Source organism: Petaurus breviceps, unplaced genomic scaffold (genome assembly GCF_028583685.1).
Source record: "Petaurus breviceps papuanus isolate PSGF00001 unplaced genomic scaffold, PetGlider_PUasm1.0 91133, whole genome shotgun sequence".
Classification (NCBI taxonomy): domain Eukaryota; kingdom Metazoa; phylum Chordata; class Mammalia; order Diprotodontia; family Petauridae; genus Petaurus; species Petaurus breviceps.
Window position 1 is genome coordinate 22,277,247 of NW_027187419.1, and position 16,131 is coordinate 22,293,377.

Consider the following 16,131-nt stretch of genomic DNA (forward strand, 5'->3'; position numbering starts at 1 on the left):
GAGAGAACAAGCAAAATACTTCTGACTCATTCCTACTTATTTTTATAAAATCTTTCTGCAAATAGTCTACATGTGTATTGAGTATGTTCTCAAATGAGATAATGTGAAGTGTTTTACAAACCTTAAAGCATGATATAAATGTTAACTGTTATTATCATCATACCTTGAAAATATGGTAGTCTAACTCTTCCTTTCTCTAATGGTTTTCTGTTGCAGATCACATATTTATAGTCACATAAATGAATAAAAGGTTCAGAGAACATCCAATCTGATGTTTTCATTGCTTGTTCAATACAAGGAAACATTTGACTCAGAGCAAAATGCAGCCACATATGCTCCCCTCCAGCAAGGACTCCCTCATGTAAATATAAGGGATCATACTGAATTCTTTGATAAATAAAACTACAGAGAGAAATGTTCAACAAGCCTCCGACAATGAACCTCAGAAAAGACATAAGTTGGGGATACACAGTCAGCAAAAGTGATTTGCCATTGCAATGAATCCTGTATAGGGTTTAAAATTGGAGTGAAATTCCCTCTAGATGTGTACAATGGTTACTCCTGTTTATAGATAATTCTGTGTTAATTTTTATCAAGTCCCAGAACCGAGTGAGACTGACCTTTTCAACCCAGGGCTTTCGCAAGGAGCCCCACATCAGCTCCAGATTCAGGCCACCTGACTCTGGCCTTTTCACCACAAGGCCTTCCCCAGGAGCCCTGTATCAGCTACAGATCTGAAAAACCCTGCCTTTGAAGGCCCAGAATCTTCTCCAATAGTCCACAGGACATTCCAGGGCCAGCTCCACCCCAAACTACTGACTCCTTTCTCCTGGAGTGATTCCCCCAGGCCATAGATTTGCCTACTCCTGACTGCTATGAGGTGGGCTCCCTGGGCTTCACAGGATACATTACCTCTGCCACATGGTTGGACCTTGAGAGTGGATCAAGAACAGTCTAATCATTTGCCCACCTCAGTAGATCTTGGTTCAAGCACTGATTCTCTGCCTGGATTCCTTTATTTCTCTATCACTAATATACTATGTTATATACCATATGCATATATACATACACATATATGTATATATATATACATATATGTGTATATATATACATACATACACACACATATACACTCTTACTCCCCCCATATCAGTGATTTGGAATCCTTTGCTATGATTGTACAAACACCATTCCCCATTCCTTAGCACCCATGCCATTACTTCCATTTTCCTGAATCTAGCTCCCATTGCCCAATGTCTCAACCTAGATCTATATATCCCTTTCACTATATTTATTCCCTGGAATGCCTGTTCCATAATTACCGAACTTAACCTTTTCCTTTCTCACTAATTTCATCTAATTAAGAATCTACTAACTATTACCTACCAGTCTCCAGGTTCTTCCTTCTTCAGGGAGTCTATTGCCTGACTCATTCTTTCCCAACATTCTAACTCCTGCCCTCATTCTAGAAACTTCAAAATATATATCGATACTCCCTTGAATATCCTAAGTTCCCATTTCCTCAAACCAGTCAGTTCCCATGATTTACTCTCCATTTTACCTTAACTACACAGAAAGATGTAATGCCCTTGATATTGCCATCACCCACAAGTGTTCCACTTCCATGTTCATGAACTTTGAAATTCCTTTCTCTGATCATTTTTTATCATTTTATCTTTCCATCTGCTTCCAATCCATAATCCTATTCTTTGTCCTCCCTGTGACTTCTGGTTCCTCCACCCCTCAGGTTTTTTCCCCCCACACCATCACCCCTAAACTGACAACAGTGCCTTCTCCTCTATTTCAATCCCATGGTGAGCCACTTCATCTTGACGCTATCCTCCAGTCTACACTCTTTGTCCTACTGCCCATCATGCTTTGTCATACTCTCTTGCTGACCTTTCTTTTCACATCTTTGCTCCTATTCATACACTGCTGAATGGAAGTAGAGGAAATCATGCAACTGTACTGATTGGGTCCACTACAAATATGTTTTATGTAATTGTAAAGCTAATCATGAGCAGCTCTCCTGAGGATGGCTGCGGTGAATAACTTTAAGGTTCTGATCACATACTATAGTGAACTCTCTATTTATTCAGCAATAAACTAAAGCAAAACATTCACAACAATATAACATAACTTATTACTAAGGTGGCCACATAGTCTCTCTTTGCTAAGGTAAACTCTTTTACTTGTGCAAGTGATGGTGGTGCAGTAGATGGAGCACTGGGCTTTGAGTCAGAAGACCTGAGTTAATATCGATCTCTAGCACTTATTAACTGTATGACCCTGGGCAAGTCATTTAACTTCTGCCTGCTTCATTTTTTTCAGTTAAAACATGCAGGTAATAATAGCACCTGCTTCCCAAGGTAGTTGTGAAGATCAAATGAGATAACATTTTTAAAGCTCTTTGCATAATGCCTGGCATATAGTAGATACTTAATAAACTGTTTATTCCATTCCATTTTGCCTTTTCCCAGCAGATTTCCCTCTCTATCATCTCCACTTTCTCACTTGAAGGAGCCTTAGTGATCATTTAGTTTAGCCCATTTGTTTTGCAGTCTGAGAGTCCCAGAAAGGAGAAGTAACTTGGGAAGATTTTCACAGCTACATAGTAGCAGAGCTATGACTGTCTTAATAAGCCTACTATGTGCTAGGTGTTGGGCTAAAATGCTAAAGATATAAGGAAAAGTAAAAGACAGTCTCAGTCCTTAAAGAGCTTACAATTTAATGGGAAACACAACAAACAAACAAATACATGTCACTGACCTCAAGAAGTCTACATTATAATGTTCACACAATTATCAAATACCAGAAACAGTATTTGAACCAAAGTCAGCCCGACTCGAACTCCAGCACTTTATCTGTTCATTATGCCATACTCACATGTGAGACACAGAGTGGATGCTCAAGAAATGTTGGTCAAATTTAAGCATCTTCTGTGTTACACAGCATTTTTTTGATTTGAAAAACCCATCCCTCCCATCCCTCCACTCTCCCCCAGAATAGCTGTCAAGAAGATTACTACCTAGTTGTATCAACCTGGGTTTTCTGACCTGGGGGTTTATTTTATGTTAGAACCCTAAATATTGTTGTTACCAATAAAACTGTGTTGCCTTCTTGGTTTTGCAGGGCTCTGCTTTTCCCTTCATTAAATATTCATTTCTGTAGTTCCTTAAAGTGAGAAAAATAAACCTAATGCTCATTTATAGGGGTACTTAGTCCCTCTTTCCTATCTGAAGCATTATCACTAACCAGTCCCATTAGTCTTCATCGTTCACTGGAGTTTGTTATTCACTGAAGCAGTTTATGGCAAAGTAGAGTTGCTGGCCTTGCAGATTTACTTTTTGGTAGTACTGAATCAAAAGCATTCTTGAAATTTAGATAAATCATGACCATAGCTTTTCACAGATGTTTTTGTGCTTATTTCTAAAACAAATAAGCTCTCTTGAGCACACACACAAACATACATACACAGGCATGTGCACACACACACACCATTTTTCTCTCTATTCCCTAATAAAAAAAATCGACATCTTGTTTCTTTAGTTTATTTTTATTAAATATCCCCCTTGCCCCCTACTTTGTGGCATCTAAAATGTCTTAAAAGTTATACTGATAAGATAACATTAAGACACACAGGGAAGTACAGGGAAGGTGTTGAATTTGAACTCAGAAAAAATGGAATCTGAATTCAGTCTCCACCAGTTACAACTTCTGTGATATTTTGCAAGTCACATTCGTTTCTTAGAGCCTAAGTTTTATCATCTGCAAAATAGGGGTGGGATTGGACTAGATGGCTTCTAGGGATATTTCTGTTCTAAATCTATGATCCCATGACTTGTGGAAAAGATTAGGATATATCTCTTGTGACTGTAATTGTCAACTATAAGGAATACTTTGGATTGATACTATCAAAAATAATGTTAATATATTCCTATTGCATATGACACTATCCACATGCTACATATGAAAATTATATGGATAAGCACAGCTAGTTCTACCTCTTAAGAACTTAGAATCTAAGATGATTTGTACATCTCTTTTTTCACAACAACCCTGTGAAGTAAAGGCCTTCTTGCCTCAGTGCTCTCCTCACCCCAATCCCTTTTCCACACAGCTACCTAAGTGATTTCCCTAAATCTCAGGCCATACCAACCCCCCCAACTTAGTAGACTCTAATGGTGTCATATTATCTCTAGGATCAAATGTTAACTTTTCTCTTGTATGTATGTATGTATGTATGTATGCATGTAAAGCCCTTCAAGTGGTCCCAAACCACTTTTCCAGCCTAATTGTAAGTTAAGCCCCTTCACATTCCATACGGTCCTGTCAAACACATCTTTTAATGTTCCTCAAATGCAATAGGCTCCTCATTTTCCATTCTTGTGACTTCAAGCTAGTGTCCGTCATGCCTAGAATGTATTCCTTCCTCACCTCTGCCTCTTAGGATTCGTGGTCAAGTGCCCCCTTCTACGTGTGGCCTTCCCTGATTCCTCCCCACTTCCACCTGTTGCCCTCTTAGCTTGTATCTATTGGGCACATACCTGTATGCCTGTGCATATGTGTTTCCTACCCTGCCCCCATGGAATGCAAGGTCTTTGAGGATAAAGACTGTTTTTATTTTTCTTTGTATCCTCAGTGCTTAGCACAATGCCTGGCACGTGGTAAACTTGATTGATTTTCTTCATGACACAAATGTGAAAACAAAGACTCGAAGTGATTGCATAATATGCCCACAGTACATAGTGACTGGAAAGACCCTAGGCTAGAAACTAGCCCCTCTGATGACAGGTCTAGGGCTCTTTTCACTATACCAAACTACATGTTAACACAGAAATGCCAGACAGAAGAAAAAGCATGTTAGAAATAAATTTGATTTAGTATATAATTTGATAACCAGAGAGTCACTTCTGAACTTCTTTGAAACGATCTTGTCCCACTAGAGGGGCATGACCTTAGAAGGAGCCAGGAGTAAACATGATTCCTATGTAATCAGTTTGCTATACTCATATTTGGCATTTGATTTGGAAGAGGAAAAAGTCCTGATTAAAATGCAGATGATTTGAGGGTCTTAGGAAGTCAAAACTAAAACTGAGTTTATTGACCCTACTTATGATCCTCATTATTATGAAAAAAGCTCATGACTTTAGAAAACAAATTAGTACAGAATCTGTGACATTAGATAGTGGTTGAAATTTACCCTTTGCTTCCAGAAATGAGTGACTGGATAAACAAATTGATTATATCAGTTCAATTCAACATTTGAGTATTTACTTAGTAAACATAGGATTCAAGGCCCTGAGGAAGATAAAGGAAGAATGAGGCATGTATTTTTATCCAAAAAGAACATACAAATCTAATAGAGGAAAACAAGGCAGCTTGATGTGGGATCATAGAGCCAGAGCTAGAAGAGTCTTCAGAGGACATTTAGTCTAACCATCTGCTTTTGCAGTTAAGGAGACTGATGCCTAGGTCTCCAGAACTCATGCTCTTTCTATTGTGCTGTAGTGGAAATACCACACTGGAGACTCGGAAGCCTTTAATCATATCTTGCCTCCAACATTTATTAGAGAGGTGATCTTGGATAAGTCACATAACCTCTGGGACTCAGTTTCTTCTTCTTTAAAAGATGGATAAGAAACATTTGTACTGCCTAAGTCAGGTTTATTGTGAGGTAAATGTTATATAAACTTTAAAGTATTAAGTAAATGTATGGATTTTTTTTGGCCTATACCTCTGATTTCATCTCTGTAGAGGATTCCTGGTGCAGAAAACCTTTCCACCAATGCAGATTGATGCCTCATCTGCAACATGTTATCTTTGTGTTGCCAAGAACATCAAAAGGTCAAGTGGCATGCCCATGGTATGCACCAGAGGACTTAAATGCATCTTCCTCACAGTTGGCCCTTTATACTATGCTATACTGCCTGTTAAGCTGTTGTTACAGTTTGGATGCATTGTAGGTATGTATTCCTTTGAGGACAAGACTAGTTCTGGCTTGGATGGCAGGGAAGGTGCCATGGAAGAAGGACCATTTGGACTGTTCCATAAACATAAAAGCACAAGGGATATTTGATTTAATTAACCTAATGAACTTTCTTAAAACACTTGGCAGCATTCATGTATACTCCAAAAATTCATGTGCTAGTTAAAAGTGTTATTTATTCATTAAGACAGTTCTGACAGAACCTTCCTTGGGCAAAACTTGGTTGTGTTACAGCATGATCTTGAAAAGTAATAAAACTATGTTTCTGGAAATAAATCATACCAGTCATACTTTTTCTGTTTTAATAAAATTATAGAATCTGGGGTGGAAGGGCTCTCAGAGATCCTCAAGTCCGAATGATACCTGAATAGCAATCTCTTTTATCACATCCCTGAAAGAGCAGTTATACAGCTTCTTCTTGAGGACCTGCAAGGACTGAGAGCCTCTTGAGGCAGGCCACTGTGCCTTTGGACAGCTGTCATTGTTAGAACATTAGTCCTTATATTGAGCTGAAATCTGTCTTGACAGTGGGCCTATTTCTGCTCTTAGGAGTCAAGCTAAACATTTCTTTTATGTGACAAATACTTGAAAACTACTGTAAGTGTCCCTCCCTCAGTCTTCTCTTCTATACACAATCCCAGTTCTGTGAACCAATTTTTATATGGCATGACTGTCCACTTCATTATGCCTGCTGCATGTGCTGTAGTCTATCAAACTCTTTTATAAAATGTAAAATCCAATATTCTTGATGTGGGCTAAATAGAGCAGAGTCTAAGCTCCCTCATAATGGTACTATGCTTTTAGTAAAGTAATCTAATATTAGTATTTCAACACTGTTGACTCATTGAACTTCAGGATCCTTAAAGCTCCCAGATCTTTTTTCATATGAATTATTGTCTAGCCATGTTTTCCTTATCTGGTCTTATACAGATGATTTAAAAAAAGTTTTATTGCTATATTTTGTTTTTATAACACAATGATTTCCCCTTAAGCTTCCCTCACATTGAAGCTTCTCCTTGTAGCAAAGAAAAAAACATTTAAGCAAAATCAACAGACACAGTGACTAAGCCTGACATTATATATGTTATTCCATATTTGTAGTACTCCACCCTCTACTGAGAGAAAGGAGATGTGTTTTGGCATGAGATTGATCATTATCATTAATCACAGTTTGATAGCCTTATAGTATTGTTTTGATTATATTTTTTTTGTACTCTTTGGACAAGAGGATTCCTTGATTAAGTTCTGTGAATTTGTTTTTAAAATATTTTGATGATGATAGTTTCCTTTGTCATCCTTTAATTTTATGTATATAAAAGCATTATTATGAGAAGGGATCCCATAGACTCCAACAAATTGACAAAGGGGTCCATGACACAAAAAATTGACAATTGCTAGGTTAGGTGGAATGAGGACCCCTCCAACTCTGAGATTTTGTAATTCTTGGAATTCACCGAATGGGAAAGAAAGATAATGCAATTTTCCTTCCTGGTTCAGAGATGTAAACAGGCAGCAGCATGGCATTGACAGGCCATGTGGTAGGTACCAGCAGCCAGCAGAAGCCTATTTATGTTTTACCTGAAGCACTATGCATCTCATGTCTTACTGGATTGATAATGAAAGAAGTGTTAATGGTACCAATTACAAAGTATGAATGTGATTTATAGCTCTTTGTTACTTTCTCTGGCAGTCACCATGCAATAGTAGAATACACAGACAGCAATCTAAAGACAATTTAGACAGAAATGGTTCTTTGCAATTTAGGCATTTAATTAAAGGGTTTTAAAGCTTAATTAAAAAGTTAAATCATTTGTCTTTATTTCTGAAACAATGCTATTGTAGCTGGGTCAATTATGTAAAATAAAACATAGTAAGATATGTATTTCCTTGTCTGAAGTTATAGCATCTTTCACGCGTAACAGCACAGACCATAAAAACGTATTCGGGGAGATAGAGCCAAATTGAAATATAGATCCATTAAATATGGTAGGAAAAGTAACTTCTGGTTTGTGAAGTTATTTTTCTTTTCTTCATTTCATGATCCTTGCAACAATGAGGGCTTTCCCCCCCTTCTAAAACATGTAAACCATGTGGGAAAAAGGATTTTCAGCAGATTTCATAAAATTTTGCATAGAACATTTGCAAAATGAGTATAATGAAAGATCATTAGCATGGTTATACTCAGTTCCATGATGGAATAGCATGGATCAATAGGCTTGGTCTAGCAGGAATAAAAAAGAAGCCTGAGGCAGATATCTGTCTACCTAGCATGAATTTGTCAGATAAATATTTATTAAGTATCATTATGTGTAAGCTTTGTGCTAGGCACTGAGGAAAAGACTTTTAAAATCCTGCATAAATTGGCTCCAAACTATCTTTTCCAGCTTCATCATAGATTATTTTTCATCCTACTTTCTATACAGTCCAGCCAACTAGACCTTCCCTCTGTTTCTCACATATGGTTCTCCCGCCTAATCTCCAGCCCTTTGCAATGGCAGTCTCCCTTGCCTGGAATGCACTTCCCTCTCAATTTTAATCTTTCTTCCTTCAAGCCAAAGCTCAGGCAACACCTAACTTTCTTGATTTCCCCAATTGTTTGTGCCCTCTTCTCCTAAAAAAAAAAAAAGTTCTGGATATGTTCCTTTTGTATATACACAAACATTGTCTCCCTGGATAGGATGTAAGCATTTGAGAACAGACTTTATTTTTTTTTCTTTGTATCCTATTCTGCTGAGTTTTGCAGACAATGAGGGCTTCTCTTCCTCTCATCTTAATTTGAGATTTCTGGGCATCAGGATGACTGCACTGTGGCAGCCTACTGAGGTTTCCTCATTCCTGCTAAAGCTGGACTTTGTGCTCTTACCCTGGGAGCCCCTGAAAAATTTTGCCTTCCTCCTTTCTGGGAAAGGAGCACTCATTGGTCCAATGGGGAATGACAGTCACGACCCATCCCATGAAATGGAGCACCTTTCATGGGCAGATGTTAACTCACTGTTTCCTAATTTCCTACATCAAAGGTACTACTAGAGTGATACCAATAGGCAGGGCTTGGGGACTGGGATAGACTTTCAAATATCCTTTCCCAGAAACATTGAGAGATAGCAATTTGGGCTAACTGCATTGAGAATGGTTGTTGTTTAATGTAGTATGTTTGTGTGTGTGTGTGTGTAATTTACCTTGAATTTCAATTTTAATTAAATTGTTTTTAGCCACTACTCTGTATATCATGTAATAAATGTTGACTGGTTATTGTGAAGAGAACAAGGGAAAAAAAGGGGAGGGGGCTAAGAGTGGTAATTGGAAGAGGTGGTAAACCCAAGAAGCTTTTGAAGAGCCTGGAAGTAAATACAGGGCACTATATATTATTAAAAGAATGGTTTGTGAGCATCAAGAAATGAAAGTTGTAATCTTATAAAGCTAAATTTGGCTTCATGAAGAACCAGTCATACCAGACTAATCTTATTTCCTTATTTGACAAGGTCACAAAAATGGATAGATTATGGAGTGCTATAAATATAATTTACATAGGTTTTAGTAAACCATTTTGTCCTTATAAATGAGATTCAGAGAACCAGGTTTGATGGTAGAACAATTAAGTGGATAGTGGTTTAATAAAGGGACCTCAAAAGTAGTTATTAATAGCTTGATGTCAGTTTGGAGAGAAGTGTCTATTGGATCATCCCAGGGATTTTTTTTTTCTTGGCCCTGAGCTGTTTAACACTTTTATAAATGACTGGGATGACTGTATAGACCATACTTCTCTTAATGCAGACTAAAATTATGTTAGCTTTTTTGGCTGTCATGCACCATTTTTTCCTGATTTAGAACTCCATTCATTAGAGAAAAAAATTCCCAGAATTTTTTTACAGCAAGTATAGTCTAGCTATTTTTCACTCATATATTTGTACAATGAGTTTCTTTTTTGTGTGTGTGTGTGCTTGTTTGTTTTGCTTTTTGGAGGGGTGAAGGCAGGGCAATTGGGGTTAAGTGACTTGCCCAAGGTCACACAGCTATTAAGTGTTAAGTGTCTTAGGTGGGATTTGAACTCAGGTACTCCTGACTCCAGGGCCAGTGCTCTATTCACTACACCACCTGGCTGCCCCAAATGTAGTTTCTTAAAATAATAACTTCCAAACATGAGATAGTTGATTTCATTATTTATCTATTCCTTGATAATTTTATTTACCTTTACTTTTCTTTTGTTTGCAGTATTTGCATGTTGAATATTCTGTTCATAGATGTTCTACCCTCCACCACCACCTCCTCCCCCCAAAGAGAATGCCTGGAATTCCTTTCTTTTGTTGAATACCCACCTTTTAAAAATTGATGATTTGTTTACATTTGCAGGATATGCCAGTTTGAATTACAGCTTGAATTTTTTTTCTTTTCAGATTATACTGTTCTTATCCCTTTCATAATTTCTTGTGACTGCAAATTAATATTTTAAAACTTGAATTTCCTTTCCTTCATATATGAAGTTTCCCCTCTTTGGATACTTGCAAATGTGGCATTTATCTTTGAACTGGTTGAATGGAAGTACCACTTGTGTTGTAATTTGAAATGTGGGTTTCTTTATTTTTTTCCTGATGGAGATGAATAAATTCTCTCAACTAATGGTTTGTTTTCTGTATTCTCAAGTTCTTGATGGTTACCTTGTATCATTTCTTGCAATATGGCATTCAGGTGTTTTAAAAAAAATTTGTCATGTTATTCAGGTAGACCTATGATCCTCAAATTATCTTTGTGCATCACTAACTTTATAGTCCCTCACTTTGGTTTCTATAGAATTTGTGTGTGTGTGTGTATTTTAAAATTTTGTTTCCTTTTGCTTCTTTTGCCAAATTTTCCACAACTCCTTTTTTATGTTCCAAATTTGTTAATTTCTCATTCATTTAGGGAAATTATCATTGATTCAGTTTTTAACCTGTTTTTAAACTTTTTTCTTCAAGTGCTCTTTTTGAACTATATTTCTATTTTTTTTTCTTTTATGGATTTCATTTCACTTTTGAACAATTCTGGAGTTTCTTCTTGATAGTTCTCAGGATTCTATTTCATAAAGCCCAATTAGTTCACTTTATTTTATATATAATGATAATTGTGGTGATGATGATAGCAATAATAGCTTTAAGGTTTGAAAAGCACTTTGCATATGCTATCTCTTTTTATTCTCACAATAACCCTGGTAGGTCGGTGCTATTATTATTCCCATTTTATAGATGAGGAAACTGGGCTAGAACTGGTTAAGTGATTTGTCCAAGGTTATACAACTAGTAAGTGTCTGAACTCAGGTCTTTCCAACTTCAGGCCAAGCTCTTTATTTACTCTGCCACCTAACTACTATTTCAGCCCTTTCAAAAAAAATTCTCCTGGAACAAGTTTTCTAACCTCTTCCTTTTTTTCTGGTAAGCAGATGCTGAAGACAGCTAGGAGTCTGCCTTAACTTCATCACACTGGGGATATTTGGTTTACTGTCTTGGTTCTTTGTCCTGGGTAACATCTGGAGGGACAGGAATGGCCCCACCTGGATTTCAGCCCTTTTCCCTTCAGGCATGATACAGCTGCCCACAATTACATTTCTGTCTGATTCCTCCCATAGGTCTACTCTTTACATGGTTGGACAGAAATGGTGCCTGTTTTTTATTGTGGGACAGAGGAAGAACAACAGTGTTGTGGAAGAGATACTGCAGCCATGGGGGTCCCTACCCCAGGACCAAGTAATCAAAAGGCAACCCATGTTTTTGGCCTTTACAGTTTGTCCTTCATGTGCCTCAGCAGAATCAACCTTTACTGCTTCTTTCAGGATGGAGGGTATGTGGGATGTTTGTGCAGATTCACTGCTGCAGTGAGACATCCCAACATGTCTATAGAGGTTTTCCAGATTGTTCATGTAATTTAAGACTGGTGACTGAGAGTATTGATTGAGCACTCTAAGTATTACAGTTCTCCAGGGTTAATTCATAAAGTATTTTGCTTTGTAGGGGATTGTCTTCTTCTGTTAATTTAGCTGTAATTATTCTAAATGTGGTACATTATTGTTGTTATTATTATCATTAAGAATAAAGATTTTTTTTATTAGATTGGGTGTAGTTTAACTCCAAGAGAAGTAAAATATGGTGCATCTCTAATAGTCATTTTTTTAACTATTACTTTTCTTGTGGGCACTTAATAATCATTTTATCAGAGAAAATCTCTGTTTTGTATTTCAGAAACCACCTAAAACATCTAAATTTGGTCTTGACATGACCACAGAATACAGAAAGTAAGAAGGAGGGTCTTAATCAGGGCTAACAAGCACGTTCTTACCAACAGTGTCTGGTTTCAGCCTCTTTTGTGTCCATGGGTCTTGCCAGTTGAACAGCTTTTGGATTAGCCAAAGTCTCTTGGCAGTCAGGCTTAGCAGGTGAGGTACATGTTTGGTGACCAGGGCCAAACACTATTCATAAAGATACTCTTTCTAGACTTTGAATGACAATGAACTGAGCAAATGAAGACTCAGCTTGCATTTTGGCAGGTGTATTTACCATGGAGGAATAATGATAGGATGAAACCAATGAAATCATTACACTTGAGTCATTCAGTCACTTTTGATGACATGGTCAGCTTAGTCTGTCAGATTTGTTCTGAATTGTCAAAATTTTAAATGAATGTATTCCCAGTATATGATCTGTCATTAAATATGCTACAATTGACATTAAAAAAAATGTTGGGGGGGGGGAAGCACCAATTGGGAAGAATCTGTATGTAATATTTTAGAGCTCTTGAGGGAACCTGAGCTACCACCAGTGTTTTCTTTAGGGAAGGTCTCATAATTATCATGTATTTTAAAAAATACAGTTTACTAGTTATTACCATTTGATCTGTGGCCATAACAATGAAAATAATAGGTAGTCAATATAATGAGTTGTTTAATTTCTTCCAAAATATTATTTAAGAATACAACTGTAGAAGTACTCTGATATAGACAGTTAGTAAACATTTGTTAAACACCTACTATGTGTGTCAGACACTATGCTAAGCACTGGGGAAACAAAGAAAGGCAAAAGATGCGTTCCTGCCTTCAAGGAGGTCACAGTTTAATGGGGGAGACCTCATGAAAACAATTATGTATAGACAGACTATAGATAGGATACATATAGCACAATTCTATTTCTTATTTAGAAATTAACTTAAAAAAAAAGTTAATTATGTACCCAATACATTAGGTAGATATTATTTTAAGATTTGTTTTAATACAATTCCAACAAGGTGTTTGTACGTAAAACTAGGGAACTGATTATGAGACTACTATACAACTAATTAACTTCTCCCTCTCAGTTTTCTTCTCTTTCCTTTCTCTCTTCATTGATTCATTCCATACCCATATTTCTCTATCCTTTTTGAACTTCTTCACCCTTGCAGCACTACTGTCATGGATTTCTTCATCTTCTACTCTGATTTGTTCCTACCTATCTTATCATATTCTGCCCACCTCTTCTCTCTTTTGGTGTCATTTTAATTAATTGATTAATTCATATTTTAGTGGTTATTTATTAAATGCCTATTTTTGTGCTATGTGCTTGAATAAGATATATAATACTTACCCTCAAGGAGTTTATAATCATATACAATGTGGGCATGCACATATAGTCTTCTTTTGGGCTTAATCTTACTTCCCCACTCCCCACCCCAGCCCCAACTGAATCAAAGGTTCAAAGATTAGTCTCTCAGAGGGGCAGGTGCTACCTTAGGTGCTAGAGGGTAATTCTTATTGATGGCTACATTCCTAGCATTGCAGCTCCTGAGCCCCCACTATTATATTTCCATTAATATCCAACCAGTAGATTCAATTAATTCTTTAATTTAAAAAAATATATTTTTCTTCAATTAACTTTTAACAAAAATGGCATAGTAAGAATAATAGCTACAAAAACATCCTGCCCATTAATCTGGGGAATGGTCTTCCACATATACGCAGTATTTAGTTAGAACACTAACTTAAAGCACAATGATAAAGAACACATATGACCTTGCATGGCAACTCACGAACTACAAGACTCATCTCTCCAGAATTGTAGGACTTCAGTGTCTTTTTTTCTCTTCAAATAGTCCTTTAAAAGTTCACTCTGGGCATGGTGTCTGTATCTGGGTTGGGCTAGCAGCTCACAGAACATGGTATCAAATCTGGATTGGTCAGTCTGCCATACTCCCTCAGCTAGGCTGTTTGGCTGCTAGGATGGCTACTCAGTGGTGACAATAGTCTCTACCACTCTACTTCAAGATCCGCTGGAAGCCCTCAGCTTGGGTAATGTTTTGTTCTTTCAGAAAGGGCAAAAGCCTTTGGAGTAGAATTGTCAGAAACGGTACCAGTTCTGCTTCAAAGTTTAGGTTCTGACATCAAATTGAAATGCAGAAAGGTTTAGCATCTCTGACAGCCCTCCCCTATTTTTTCAGGACTGTGTCCCCTCCATGAAAGATCAAATTTTAAATTAGTGTGGCCATCTAGTACATTTCCAAAATTTTCATCTCTGAAGGCTACGATCATTTGACCAATAGTTTATAAAATTAATAAACAACTTCAGGATTCAGGGTTTCCCTCCTCCCTCCTCTCCTTCCTCCCTGTCTCCCTTCTTCACTTCTCTCCTTCCTTCCTCTCTCCCTCCTTCCCCTTCTTTCTTTCACTCTTTCTCTTTTTCATTTTTTTTCCTTTTTGTTTTGCTTCTTTATGCTCTGGTAAGTCTTGAGTTTTACCTCTTGGTCCTTATGCAAATTGCCGGCTGGAAAAGAAGCTGCTGAAGCAGTGTCTGTTCTGGAGGACAAGTCTATTATCTTTAGTGATGTCTATCTTTGAATATCAGTTACTCCAAGCTTCACATTGTATTGGTCTTTGCCCCTTACAACCTATAAACTTGCCAAAGTCTGAAAGGACCATACTTGTATATATGTAAATGATAAGTATGATATAGCTCTTGGGAGAGTCATAAATTGCAATGGGAGATTAGAATAGGAAGAGACTTTCCAGATGAGGTGTCAGGGAAGATTTCATAGAATAGGTGCCATTTGATATTATTCTGCAAGGATGAGCAAGATCTCAGAAAATGGATATGGTGTGGAAGATATTCCAGCTGTAGTAAATAGTATGAGCAATAGCACGAAGCAAGAGAGTACAGAACATGTTTGAGGAATAGCAAATAGTTCAGTATGTCTACAGAATAGATTATGTGAAGAGGAAAAGTGGTAGATAACACCAGAAAGGCATATAGTGGCCTCGTTGTGGAGGGCCTTCAATATCAAGCTAAGTCAGGATTTGGGGCCTTATTTGGTATACTCTTGAGGGCCAGTAAAGGTTTCTGAGCAGGGGAGTGACACGGTTAAACTTGTGCTTTTTATAAGATTAATCTGATTTTGGTGTATTTTTGTTGCATATTTGGTGGATTAGAATAGAGAAGGAACTAAAAGATAAGAAAGCAATTATGAAGTTATTGCGATAGTCCAAGGAAGAGTTAAAAGTGGTAGTGCACAATATTCTTTTGCTGCTGCCAATCCAACTTGTAGAACATTGGTGAGCTTGCTTCCGGGCATGCACACTGGAGGGCCCATTGTCTTACTTCAAAGGTTTAATATACTCTGACTCTTTCTTTTAGGCATTCTTTTTGGTGAAGAAATCTCCTAATGGACTGATAAGTCAGAACTGACCAAACATACAGTGGATGATCTGTTCTTTTCATCTTGAAGCTTTTGAGGGAAGAAGAAGAACTGTGAGCCTCCAGATGGCAGGGAGATGCAGTGGACACAATTGCCTAAATTCCTCAACTGACTGCCAGAGAGTGTAGGACCACAAGGTGACCCCTATCTCTTTTGCCTTTCATGGTTGTTTTTTCCTGATCAAAGATAACTGATTATTCAGAGACAAAATAAAGATTCTCATGTTACCAATTTTGTATTGTGTCCTGCATTTTAGGGGTTATTTCATGGTTACTGTGTTAGGAAAAGTACATATTGTAGAGGACCACAGGCCAGTGGGACTCTGACCCTGATGGCTGAACAGACTCTCAGGGGTCTGGCCTGCTGATGGGCCTGGATCAGTTCCCCATCCCCCAGGAAAGAGCTCAAATACACAGGTGTGAGGATTAGGTCCTCAAGATAAGTGTGGCATTTAAGCCCAC

General features: G+C 37.5%; 1 long non-coding RNA gene across 1 annotated transcript in view; it reads left to right on the plus strand.

Annotated features, from left to right (window-relative positions):
* Positions 1-15,887, plus strand: part of LOC138155331 (uncharacterized) — an 84,496-nt gene extending 68,609 nt beyond the window's left edge. The window contains exons 2-3 of the long non-coding RNA XR_011166802.1: positions 11,586-11,797; positions 15,610-15,887. This is a non-coding gene — a long non-coding RNA (uncharacterized lncRNA). The remainder of the gene's footprint in view (positions 1-11,585; positions 11,798-15,609) is intronic.
* Positions 15,888-16,131: the final 244 nt, after the last annotated feature.